The sequence below is a fragment of the Balaenoptera physalus genome, assembly GCF_965194825.1.
Source record: "Balaenoptera physalus genome assembly, chromosome: 11".
Taxonomy (NCBI): Eukaryota; Metazoa; Chordata; class Mammalia; order Artiodactyla; family Balaenopteridae; genus Balaenoptera; species Balaenoptera physalus.
In genome coordinates, this window is record NC_138896.1 from 82,710,001 (window position 1) to 82,724,389 (window position 14,389).

Sequence of the window (14,389 nt, forward strand, 5' to 3'; positions counted from 1 at the left end):
TCACTACTCTGAATTCTTTTTCAGGTAGACTGCCTATTTCCTCTCCATTTGTTTGGTCTGGTGGGTTTTTACCTTGCTCCTTCATCTGCTGTGTGTTTCTCTGTCTTCTCATTTTGCTTAACTTACTGTGTTTAGGGCCTCCTTTTCTCAGGCTGCAGGTTCATAGTTCCCATTGTTTTTGGTGTCTGCTCCCAGTGGCTAAGGTTGGTTCAGTGGGTTGTGCAGGCTTCCTGGTGGAGGGGACTGGTGCCTGTGTTCTGGTGGATGAGGCTGGATCTTGTCTTTCTGGTGGGCAGGACTGCATACAGTGGTGTGTTTGGGGGTGTCTGTGAACTTAGTATGATTTTTAGGCAGCCTCTCTGCTAATGGGTGGGGTGGTGTTCCTGTCTCGCTAGTTGGTTGGCATAGGGTGTCCAGCACTGGAGCTTGCTGGTCGTTGAGTGGAGCTGGGTCTTAGCATTGTGATGGAGATCTCTGGGAGAGCTTTTGCCATTTCATATTACGTGGAGCCAGGAGGTCTCTGTTGGACCAATGTCCTGAACTCGGCTCTCCCACCTCAGAGGCACAGGCCCGACACACAGCCAGAGCATCAAGACCCTGTCAGCCACACGGTGTATAACACACAGAACTTGACTCAACATGCTGTAAATACCAGAAAAGAATATATAAGGCTGGTACGAATCTGGAGAAAGCAGCACCCTCAACAGCTGGTTTCCCACCCATTGTTTTACTACCCAAAATAGACATGGCTAACATTAATTTTTGTCATTGCTAATGTTTAGAATATGTCTTTTCTAATCAACTTTCTATGTACACATAAAACTGTAGAAAATGAAATCTCACTGTATACACTGTTAGGAATTTGCTTGTGAGCATTTCCCCATGTCTTCATTATTCTTTTTCAATGCCATTTTAATAAGTACATTGTATATCATTGTGATGGTTAATTTTATGTGTCAGCTTGTCTGGGCTAAGGGGATGCCCGGAGAGCTGGCAAAACATTATTTCTGGGTCTGTATGTGAGAGTGCTTCTGAAAGAGATTAACATTTGAATCAACAGACTGAGTAAAGAAGATCTGGGCTCACCATTGTGGGCAGGCACCATGCGATATGTTGAGGGCCCTAATATTAGAACAAAAAGGTGGAGGAAGGGCAATTTCTCTCTCTCTCTCTTCTTAAGCTGAGTCATCCATCTTCTCCTGCCCTCAGACATCAGAGTTCCTGGATCTAGTGCCTTTGGCCTTGGATTGGGAGTTACACCATCAGCTCCCCTGGTTCTCAGAGTTTCTGCTTCAGACTGAATTATACTACCAGCTTTCCTGATTATGCAGCTTGAGATAACATATCATGGGACTTCTCAGCCTCCATAATCTTGTGAGCCAAATCTGATAATAAACTTCCTCTTATATATCTATATATACACTCTCAGTTCTGTTTCTTTGGAGAATCCTGCCTAATTCAATCACTTATTTAACAAATTCCATATTGTTGGACATTTGGGTTGTTTCCAGTTTTCAGCCATTCGAAACAGTACTGCAATGAACATTTATAGCTGTATCGATAACTACATCTGTGTTTCTTCTTTTCATTTCATACTAAAGGCTAAAAGAAACGATCCTTAATCTCTGTAATCAAACAACTTTTATTTCTGTAACACGATTGACAAGGGAGCTTGGATGGAAGTGTATATATAATATTAAACAGTTGCATAACACAGTGCCTACATATATAGTATTTGCTCAACAAATGATGGCTATTAAGAGCTCCAAGAAAGCATAACCTTCCTGACATCAAATTCAAAGGGCAGTTTTCCTTAGCTGCCATATAAACTTTGACATAGCATTTTTATTTTTTTTTTATTTTTTTAATTTTTATTTATTTATTTATTTATTTTTAAAGATTTATTTATTGATTGATTGCTATGTTGGGTCTTCGTTTCTGTGCTAGGGCTTTCTCTAGTTGTGGCAAGCGGGGGCCACTCTTCATCGCGGTGCACGGGCCTCTCACTATCGCGGCCTCTCTTGTTGCGGAGCACAGGCTCCAGATGCGCAGGCTCAGTAGTTGTGGCTCACGGGCCCAGTTGCTCCGCGGCATGTGGGATCCTCCCAGACCAGGGCTTGAACCCGCGTCCCCTGCATTAGCAGGTAGGCTCTCAACCACTGCGCCACCAGGGAAGCCCGACATAGCCTTTTTAAAACGATTTAAATGTTTGTGTTATACCAGTCCTCAGAAAATGGGTTCCGTTAATTCAGTATTTATATGAAGAAAAAGATTTCCTTTTGTCCCATCTATATTTCAGGGTCCCCCTCTTCCTAATATTTCAGGATTAGATGAATCTATTTTTAACTCAAAGTACACATAAAACTTACAAACTTATAGGAGCATATTGTATGCAAAACAGAGTTCACTATTTTTTTTTTAATAGATTGTGATACTTTTAGAAAGTATTGCAATCACATCAATAGAAATTAATAAATGAGACTGAGGATTTTCACTTTTTATATTAAATATTTCTAAAATATTTTATTATAACTGACAATTTTAATTTTTAATTGGATTAAATACTACTAGTAAGTGGGCAAAATTTCTTCCATACTTGGTTCAGTATCCTACAAGGGACTTGTGTCTTTTAGACTTTCAAGTAACCAAGTTTTCAACATGGCAAATCCTCATTTAGATGTCAGCAGAGAATTTCTATACATCGCAGGTTTTTGATGAGTGTCTAAAATAATCATCACGTTAGGCCCATTAAGGATTAGTTTGCTAAGGATTACAGTTTAGTGCTCAGCTTAGGGCCTGGTATATAGGTAACGATTAAAATTTTATTAATAAATAAATGAATGAGTCAATGTCACCAGGTATTGCCTTTGACCATAGCAAAATTATGGTCAAAATTAACATCCAGAAAAACTTTCATTCCTTCTCTTTATTTGTAATCACCATTGATTCATAACTTCTCTTGGTTCCCTCATCTGTAAAATGGGAATAACAATAGTGCTTTGTAGAATTGTTGTGAGGATTCAGTAATGCAGGCATGTAAAGCACCTTGCCTCAAGCTTGGTATTTAATAAGCCCTCAACAAATATAAGCTGTACTATGTTAACAGCAGCACTATCATCACCATCATCATCATTATCATTCTGGAATGCAAATGCAATCTATCCTGCTCTGTTTTTAAACAGGCATGAGCCTTATTTTCTCTTTGAGAAGAAGGTTATTCTACTATAGTGGAGTTTCCAATACCTTCCCCACCTCAGGGTATGATGTGGAAGAGAGTCAGAATGTGAGAGTTGGAGGAGAAAGGGAGCCCATTAACTTGGGAAAAGCAACAACTTCCAGAAACCTTGGTCTAGTGTATGAGGAAAAAGGACTTAGTAATTATATCTGTTATGAAACTTTGTGTTTTATAAAGCTACAGGCTAGAAGTGTACAATAAAACAATTCTGAAATATCAAAAGACCACTTTGGGTGGCCTGCCAATGGATTATAGACATGACTTTTATATCGAGAGGGACTATCTGGCATTGAATCAGGGGAATTATATGGTTTGAGCAGCAGGATATCAGTAGCTAGTTTGGGCTTAAATTAAAAAAAAATCAAAAGTGGCAAATCAGTGTAGCAGAACCTAAGAGATTTGTTATGTACAGTGTAAAGGAAGAGAGAGTTCTATAAACATTCCAACTCTGGAAGAAAATGCTGGAGATTTTTCATTAAACCATTTCTTTTAGCACACTGAAACTTTTCAAGGACTTAATTGATTTTTAGGGAGACATTTAACATTACAATCTGTAGGGGAATGTTCCTCAAGTTAATTTAAGGGCAAATTTGTCATAAAAGCTCATTTTTCTAATTGTTGAGGAGAGAGTAAAAAGGATTGCAGGTTGGAGAGAGACATGGCAGATCTCAGGGAAAAAAAATCTCTCCAATTTCCTAACACAAAAGGAGAAAGGAAGTGCAGAATTGTCCTTTATTGAAAACCACACTTGCAAAAGTTAATGAGAGCATGGCATTGCTATGTCTTTGAACCACTGATGGTTGATAAGCAGCTAGTCATAAATGTTACCAGTTCAAGATGGAAACAAAAGCATGCACAAGTTTTAGCCCGTAATTGGGCTGCTTCCAGAACTCGGAAGCTTGCTGCTCCCTCTCCTCAAGGCAGACTACTGATCCGCGTGCCATTCAAGTTCTAAATTCATATTTGCAGCAACCGAGGATTTCTCATCCACTAGAATGCAACATATACCAAATGTACAGGGTGGCAAAATGGAGTTATGTCTTGGGGTGCTTAGGAGCCAAGTGTTCTGTTAAGGCAGGTAAATTGTGAAATAGAAGAGGTTATCAGTACTAAAACTGGACACAAACAATCCATCATTTCTCCCTGGAAATTTTCAAAATGATTTTGGCCATGAGTTACTCCATTCTAACAAAGAGGAGACTTCTGGGCATTGTAAATGATGTTGCTATACCTGCAGAAAGCCATCTTCAAGAAAGATTTTTATAGTATTAACACATTTGAAATGTTTATGATTGGAGTCTGGTTCACCTAGGGGGTTAAAAATAGAAGGCTTTTTACATTATATCTACAATGTCCTACAACCAAACCTGTTTGACTGGAGATCTGTCCATTGGCTTCCTGGTCTTTCTAGAAAGAATGTCTGAATGACTCCTTGATTGCAGCTAATTATCTCAGCTTCAGCCAGTATATACATACATATATATGTGTGTGTGTGTGTCATATATATATATATATATATATAAATACACACATATATATATGTATACATATATATATACACATTTCCAGCCCGGACTCTTCTATCAGTGTTGGGGAAAATAAGAATTCTCTTTCTAAACTTTGACTAATCTTGCTGTTACCAACCTTACCTCCTTGGATCAATCCTCCACAGTGCCATCAGAGATACCTTCCTAAAACATAAATCTGATATTGTCAGGACTCTGTCTTAAAAGTCTTTAGTGGCAAACCACTTTCCTACTGGATTAAGTCCAAAATCCTTATTATAACTGTTTAGAAGACCTATATGCTGGGCACTTTGTAAACATGTCATTTAATAGCATAACAATTACAATATTTTATAAATTATTAAACAAAGATTTTTAAAATTTCTCTTAAATGATGTGCCCTGTGGCTTTTCATCTATTGAGTAAAATGGCTTCAGTTTTTCATGAATAAAGCAGATACATAGTAGAGCAGTGGTTTTCAACCAGGAATAATTTGTCCCCAGAGGACATGTGGTAATGTTCAAGATATTTTTGATTGTCACAACTGGGAAGAGATGACTGGTACCTAGTGAGTGGAGACCAGGGATGCTGCTCGACTCGCTACAATGCAGAGGACAGCCTCCCACAGCAAAGAACTGCCCAGTTCAAAATGCAAATAGTGCCGAGGTTGAGAAACCCTGTATCAAAACAATAAAATATATTGCTCAGCTATGACCATAAAATTTGGGTTTGGAGTCTCATGCTACAAGAGTGGACCTCAGAGGCTGATGGGTGGGTCCCTCTGGGAATTTTCCTTTGCTTCATGCAGGGTTACAATGAACACTAAGGAAGGAATTGGGACCATATTGCACCAATATATATGGCACAGCTGGTGGGCCAGAATCTCCAAGTCAGTCAGTCAGTCAGGAAAAGAGGTCAGAGGAGTTAGAAAACAATTGGAATGGCAAAGGAGCACCTCACATGCGGTAGACCTCTCACTCAGCACAGGTAGTAGCATTCATTGCTATAGGTTCTTACGAAGAACTTGAGGGACCCAAGAAGCTGTCCCTCTGAGAGCCTACAGTGACAAATGCTGCTCTAGCTAAAGGTCTGTTTCTACCTTCTTTGCCATTTAAGATTCTTACATCCTCCAACTTCATCTGTTGGTGTGTCCATTAATCATCATCTCTTTAGGACATGACGCACTGGTGAAACAATGGCTTTGGAAGCTAGATTGAGTTGAGAAAGAAAAAGCAATTCTAAAATCTCCTTTTAGCATATCAAAAGTAAAGCTTTCAGATCTGAATGTACATTTTCACCACAAGCCAGAGGAACTTGGATATCACGATATGACATAAGGAAATTTCCCAGCTGCCCAGACAAACAGTGAGGGTATTTTCATAGTAAGGGAATCTGGGAGTAACGTGGTGAAAGTGGAAAGGAGGCCAGTGGTTAGGCACAAGGGTAACTTCCCTTCGGGGTCAAGAGCTTGGATGGAGTGTGAAAGGCAGTAAAAATGCCAGAGAGCATTGTGCACGAGCTGAAAGTTTCAGGGATTTGGGACCTACTTCCCTCTTGTCATTCTGGAAGGAGATCATTTTCAGTGTTCTTCTGACAAATGTGCAATGGAGGAGGAAAAGGGAGCATGGCAAGTTTTTGGCAGATCTGGCATGGGAGGAATCCAGATGTTTCCACAGGTACCTGGTAAGGAATAGGAAAAGATAACTATTCAAGGTTGAGAGTCAGCAGTTCAATGAGAGTTGACTTTATAGAAGAGGCTAGGAGTGGAGAACAAGAGCTTGGACTCAGATGCGGGATGTAGCTGAGATTCAGGGGATCTGCAGCAAGAAGGCCTACATCAGCATGGGAAGGGAGGAAAACACACCAAAGAAAAATAACCAAGAAAATAAGACCAAAGTTTTACCATCTCTCAACTTCAATGACAATTACCAAGTGGGACCAAGGATATCTTCACGAACCCAACAAAGTCCTGGAAGGACCAGCCTTGTGGATTTGCAATCCAGGAGCCAGTCCGTGACAATACATGTAATACGTATACACAGGCACCAGCTTAGGAAGAAGAGGAAGAAAGGCAACCCTCTGAGAGAACCAGAAATGAAGATCTATCCAAATGTCTAAGCAAGGCTAAGGGAATGGGCACTCAAGAATTTTAGATAAGTTATGGGAAATAAAGAAGATTTGTTTTGGCACATCTAAATCATAGTAGTTAATATGTTGATACTCATTTCAGTAAGAAACTCCAACTTACAGGGTATAATTATGAGGAAACTGAAGCACAGAAAATAACCTAACTTGCCCAAGTTCACAGAAACAGTATGTGAAGGAGCTCTGGCTCCAAAGCCCAGGATCTTTCCACTGTGCCTCCCATTATTATGGCATTTCAGCAGACTCTTGGCAGTCTGGCCTCATTTATGACTACAATCTTCATATTCCCTTTGTTTCAGTCACAGGATTATTTCCCAAACATGCCATGCATTTTCCTCCTTCATGCTTTTGAACAAATTTTCCCTGCTGTTTCATTGTACTTCCAAGACACCCTTTTTACTTCCCCCAGTTGACTTTTTCTTCCACCCAGCTTGACACCTTTTGAGTAGTCTTGAACCCTCTTTGTTGGTAGCAAAAGGTGGGAAGTATTGAGAAACAAACTGGCAAAACTTTATTACCCAAGCCAATTCCCAGAGAGACTGCTCTCTCACCCAGTTCGGTTTCCTCTGGGCAGAGGCTGCCATGCCAGCAGACAAGACAGTGTGGGTTTACCACCACTTACTTGATTTTCACGAGCTACTACCATATCGGCAGAGTCACACCAGATCTGCAATACCTGGTAAGTTCTCAAGCTCAAAGGCGTGGATCAACCATCCTTTTTAAAGCCCCACGTTCCCTTGACATTTCATCCTTCTTCCTCTGGAGCACACGCCTCCCCAGTTTCTCCCCAGCTTTCCTCCACAATGAAACTAGCCAGCCCACCCTCAGTTCCTGTTTATCTATTTGCACATGGCTTTCCTCCTTATAGTGTCATTTATAGGAGAGGAAAACCCCTCCAGCCAGGACAATCAGGAGTATCTCAGTCAAATCCTCTGCTTCACTTGGTTTATCTCCAGCTGGCTCATCTCACTCTCGTGGTCACAAGAATCTAAACACCCTGCAACCTCTTCTCTTACTGACCTTCACTGAGGTCTTCTTACAACTACTCTGATCAATTCATGTTCTCCTAAAGCCAGTTAGGTTAGTACAACACTTTCCAATAGAACTTGCTGTGGTGGTGGACAATTTTGTATCTGCGCTGTCCAGCATGGTACCCGCTAGCCACATGTGGCCATTGAACCTTTGAAATATGGCTACTGTTACCAATAAACTGATTTTTTTACATTTTAATTAAATGTAAATGTAAATAGCCATCTGGGGCTGGTGACTACCAGACTGGACAAACACAGGATTGGAACATTCTATTTTGACCAACGTAACATAAAAAAAATCTCCCAGTATATATTCAAAGCATTCATGATATATTTATATACCCACTAACCAAATATATCTTACATACTTTGCACTTAACCTAAATTATTTTCATTCCTCCAATACAGCAGATTTTCCTTTTCTTCAATAATAGCTATCAGCTATTATAACCAAACCAAAAATTACCCCCTCAGCAAGGCTTCCCTGTCACCTCTGTGGAAGCAGTCACCACTCCTTTTCCAAGACTCACACATCATTCTATACATATACCTATCACAGAACCCATCACAGTGTATTAGTTCATCTTTTACATTTTCATCCCCATCGCTCCTGTTAGAATGTGTTCTCTCTGAAAGAGGGAAGAGACTCTTTTATTCCTCTTGGATTCACTAATACCTAAACAAGAGTGGACATAGTAAACATAAAACTGTCGGACAAGTAAACGAATGAAAAATAACTAAAGGAAAGATTGGTAGAAAGGTTACAACAATTTTTTTTTAATGAACATGGGAAGAATAAAATCTAGCTGGGGCAGAGATAATTAAAGTATCATCTGTTTTATGTCTTTTTTCTTCCACATTTCTTTTTTATGGGAGTCACTGTGATCTATTTGAGAGATAATGTAGAATTGTAATTGCTAATGAGGGCTCTGTAGAGACCAGCATTAAGCAGTATTTGAGTTGTCAGTTAGCAAATGTTGGTAATAGATGGGAGACAACATGCCTGGTGGAACAGTTCTCACCACAGTTGTCATCTGCTATGCATACCAACCCAAGACATTTCTCTGCAGACTTTTGAGTCACAATTAATATACTGCAGTGTTGCCATCACTCCAGCCCCCTCCAATCCCTCTTCCAATACCACTTCAGTAGTCTTAAATGCAGGTGCTTTGGGGTCGTGTCCATGATTAAAATCCATTGCTGACCAAACTCCTTAACATGACTTGAAAGACCCTGTGTGATCTGACACCCAACCCAGCTCTGCAGCCACACTAGCCTTTCCTCAGCCTGTCTTCACCAAGTCCTTTCTGGCCTCAGAGCATGTGCACTTTCAGTTCATGCTCCTGGAACTCTCTTCACTCTCTTTTTTGCCTAGTTAATGCCAGCTCATCCATTAGCTGTCGGCTCAGATATCACATTTCCTGATGTCTGGACAAGGCCTTTTATAAATAACATTTACCTCTCCATAATAACAACACTCATAACTGATGGTTTTACATATATTTGTGGGTATTTGATACAAGTCAGTCTCCACCCCCAAATGCTTAGTTCCATGGAGACCTGAGTGTGTTTACTTTTGTTGACCATGTGACTCTCTGGCTCCTACCACTGTCCCCAGCACAAAATGGACACTCAATAAATGTCTGTTTGATCAATGAATGAATGATTGGTACAAAAAAATCTCCCTTAAGAGCATAAGCCCAACAATAGATATTATTAAAGATCACAATTCAAGTACCTAAAGATCACAAAGGTTAGGTCCCTGTTAAAGAATAAACATTTCAACCATTGCCTAACTTCCTTATAGTAAAAACAGTAATGACTCTCAAACAAAGGATAAGGTGCCAAGGGGCTTCGCTGGTGGTCCAGTGGTAAAGAATCCACCTTCCAATGCAGGGGAGGTGGGTTCGATCCCTGGTTGGGGAGCTAAGATCCCACATGCCATGGGGCAACTAAGTTCACGTGCCTCAACTAGAGAGCCCTCGTGCTGCAAACTACAGAGCCCACGCACTCTGGAGCCCATGCGCCACAACTAGAGAGAGAAAACGCGCATGCCACAACTAGAGAGAGAGAAGCCCGTGCGCTGCACGAAAGATTGCACATGCTGCAATGAAGATCCCACGTGCCGCAACTAAGACCTGATGGAGCCAAAAATAAATACAATACAATACAATACAATAAAGGATAAGGTGCCAAGATCACTTAACAGATTCTCTTAGTGGAGAAAGTGACTCATCTAGAGGTCACTAAATCAGCACAGCACAGCACCATCTGCAGTGACCAGCCAGATGTTTCCAGGGATAATTAGAAGCATTGATGTTAAAATATCCAGAAATTATTGTGGAATTTACTTCACGAGTCAAGGATATGGACCTTTTAGCTTAAACGTTTCCTGATCATTAAAACAAAACAAGTGAAATGGCAAATCCCACTTTTCACATTTTGCTTCTGGTTTTGGATATACTATGTACTTTACAAAAATATAATAAAACACATTGATTGGACTTCCCTGGTGGCGCAGTGGTTAAGAATCCACCTGCCGGTGCAGGGGACACGGATTCGAGCCCTGGTCCAGGAAGATCCCACATGCCGCAGAGCAACTAAGCCCGTGCGCCACAAGTACTGAGCCTGCACCCTAGAACCTGCGAGCCACAACTACTGAAGCCTGTGCACCTAGAGCCCGTGCTCCACAGCAAGAGAAGCCACCGCAATGAGAAGCCCACGCACCGCAACAAAGAGTAGCCCCTGCTCACCGCAACTGGAGAAAGCCCGTGCGCAGCAACGAAGACCCAACGCAGCCAAAAATAAAATAAATTAAATAAATAAATTTAAAATCTTTGAGCCAGAAGCTACTTTCTCTGAGTATTAAAGTGTTTGTTGCAGCTTCCAAAGTGAGTGATTCAAGTCTGTGGGAAGAAAAAGGCCCTTGGAGAACAAGAAGGCACAGGGAGAGGAACACCACCAAGTTGGGGTTATAATTCTGCCCCATGACCTTGCCCGCAAAGAGCACAGTGATAAAGGATCTTTTAAACTCACGAGAGGATGAAATGGGTATAAATACATTGTCAGAGTCCAGTGAAGAGTCCAAGAGCATTTCTTTGGCTGTGTTGGTTTGGATTTCTCACACATACAATAACAAGTTTCTGGCTTCCCTGGCACATATGCTTGTGCAATGTGTTGCTGTGTCTCTGACAGTTGGTGACATTTCCTTTGCAGTCAGTCAGCAAGATTCGTACAGAGGCTGTGTGTCCAATGAAGAAATCAACATCCTGAGTCCCCATATTTGCTATTAGTCATCATTTGTGCCTTCATCCAAAAAACATTCGTTGAACACCTACTGTGTGCTCAGCCTAAGGGACACAAAGATGAGTCTGAAGCAGTTCCTGCTCCCTCAAGGAGATGACACATATACTTAAATAACTATATTACGCAGCGCTATTGTTAATTAGAAAAATTGCTGTTAACATTTATTTGGGGAATTAATTGTACCAAGAACTATTCTAAAATATTTTGCATGCAATATTTCCTTTAACCCTCACAGTAGCCTTGTTATTATTATACCATTTTATAGATGAGAAGCATGGAGAAGTTGTATAATTTCCCCAAGATTACACTAGAACAATAAGAATGGGCGCAAAGTACTTCTGGATTCCAGGGGAGAGATGTTAGTCGCACAAAAGAGTACCAGGAAGATTTTGTAGTGGAAACAGTGTGTGAGCTGGTCCCAAAACTCTATAATCTATTAAGCTGGTGTTAAGGAAATCTGATCATATTTCTACTGTGATTCTCACCCTCACGCATCATTGTTAACCTACATTCTTCATCTGAGAATTTCTTTTAAATCTGCAGGTACTGATAACAGACTTAACATGAAGACTTTAGGCTTATATCGATCTCTTTTCAAAGCTTGAAAAAGTTCATTCTATTGGTCTGCTGTGTTTGAAACCTGAGAATTCAGTAAATCGATTAAAAAATTAACACAGAGTTAGAAGATCAATTGAAGAAACTGATACCTTGATGGATTAATCTATTGGCCAAAAGACCATTCAACAATGAGAATTCTTCCACTGGGTGAGACCCTAGACATAAACCGATCTATCACTTTCAATTTAGAAATGAAAGAATGAAGACACATAGAAGTAAAAAAGACTGTCCAAGGGCACACACAGACTTTGTATAAGAGCCAGGGCTGGCACCCTTGCCTTCTGATTTCTAATCCAATGTTCTTTTTTATTAAAAACAACGTTATTGAGGTATAATTGAAATACACTAAATCATACATTTTAAACTGTACAATTTCATCCATTTTGACACGTGTATTCACCTCTGAAACCAACACCACAACAAAGATAAGTATTTTCATTGCCCTCAAAATTTTCCTTATGCCTCTGTATACTTCCTAATACCTCCATTCCTGGGCAAGCACTGATCTGCTCTCTATCACTACAAGTTTGCATTTTTGACAATTTTATATAAATGGAATCATACGTACTCTTTTTGACTGGCTTCTCTTACTCACATAGTTACTTTGAAATCCATCCACATTGTGTATGTCCATAGTTCACTCCTTTTCATTGCTGAATATTATTGCATTATATAAATATAACACAATTGTTTAGCCATTCATCTGTTAATGGACATTTGGATTGTTTCCAGTTTTGAGCTATTATAAATAAATCCATGGTACTACCTAGGAGTATACTGGCTAAATCATATGGTAGTTGTACGTTTACCTTTTTAAGAAACTGCCAAACTGCTCTCCAAAGTTGTACCATTTTACGTCCCCACCAACACTGTATGTGAGTTCTAGTTGCTCCACGTCCTCTCCAACATGTAGTACCAATTTTCTCTTCAGTATTATATTTATTAGCTAGTAACAATTCCCATCACAACTGACTAGTAAATTCTTTAATGCTACACAGGTAGAGGAAAGCTTTCAAGTGAGTGAGTTCTGACATAATTTTCTCACCCCCTCATCCTTTTCTTTTCTCCCCTAGTCAGTTTTGGTGGGATATATTCTTTGCTCAAATTGAGTAAAAAGAGTAGATTTTTTAGAGGAGACGTCAGTGTGGAAACCAGAAAGCTCTGGCTTTCTTAAAGGTGCTCTGCTTTGGTGAATAGGAAGAGACACAAAGCTCCCTCTCTCAGCACACAGGAAGAGCATGCCATTATCACCAGACTGGAGCTGGGAGAAGCTCACGGACCTGATGCCAGGACCCTGAAGGGTCCAATGAAGGGAAAGAAGAAGCAGGGAGACCAATAAGAAGGCTCTCTATCTCCCATTCTGGTGGGATCTTTACAGACCACAAGATGACCTTCCCTTTTCTTCACTAAACTCTTTGAGAGTGGATATCTTTTCTTGGTCATCCCTGTAGGAAATCCATAAACACCTGGTATTAGTTATTGACTCATAACAGCTACTATTAAATTAGCAGAGCTCTCATGTCAGGAGCTGTGCTAAGAATTTCACATTCATTATCTCATTTTCATTCTCAGAACAACCATGTGAGGTTGGTATTCCAAGTCTCATTTAACACATGAAGAAAGTGAAACAGAGATGTTAAGTAACTTGTCCATGATCACCAAACTAGTAACTGAATAGAATTTGAATCCAGTTCTGACTGATTTCAGAACCCAAGCTCCTAAGCACTCAACCACCTTTTCAATGACCAAATATGGATGTTGTGAATATAAGTGAATAGTAAATGAGTATGACCTCCCCTTCCAAGCCTAACCCTCAGTGAGTCTATTCTGTAATGTCATGGATTGATTGCAGGCATCGCATGCCAAATATTTAAGGAATTTCTGCAATCCTTAAATGTTTGCCAAGAATAGGTCCTTCATGCTCTCTAACAAATTCTGGAGGGAAGGGGAAATCCATATTTAGAACTTTGGTTACTAACTGTATCAGTCTTTTCTTTTCTGCCTACTCATTTAAGCTCATGTTTCAGAAATTGCTACAGTTTTTTCAGATGTGTGTACCCCACCCCACAATGTTCAGTGGTTCTCCATTTTTGATGTACATAAGTCTCACCTGGGGAGCTTATTAAAAACAAAAATGCCAGGGCTTCACATTCTGAGATTCTCATTCAATAAGGTGGGTTTTGAACCCAGCATGGGTATTTTCAACAAGCATCCTAGTAGGGAGGCAATTGTTACTTTGTAGCTGCCCACTATCCATTTCCTGACCTAAAATCAGCCCAGTTTTGTTCCAGAGAATTGCTTCTCCTCTGCTGGGCTTGGTCCTGGTAGGAGGGCAAATCCAGACACTCATTTCCATAGAACCAAACCCCTTTTCCCATCAGTTGGTTTTGCCAAGGAATTTTCAGGTAAACTAAGCTTAGCCAATCATGTGGCTTCTCCCAAGACTTTGAATTTTGAGTGAAGAATAAAATGGAAATTATGCAGCTCCACGGTTATGTCCTATTCCATTCATAAGGCAATTGTGTGCTTGTTGCTTCTTGGCCCAAGAG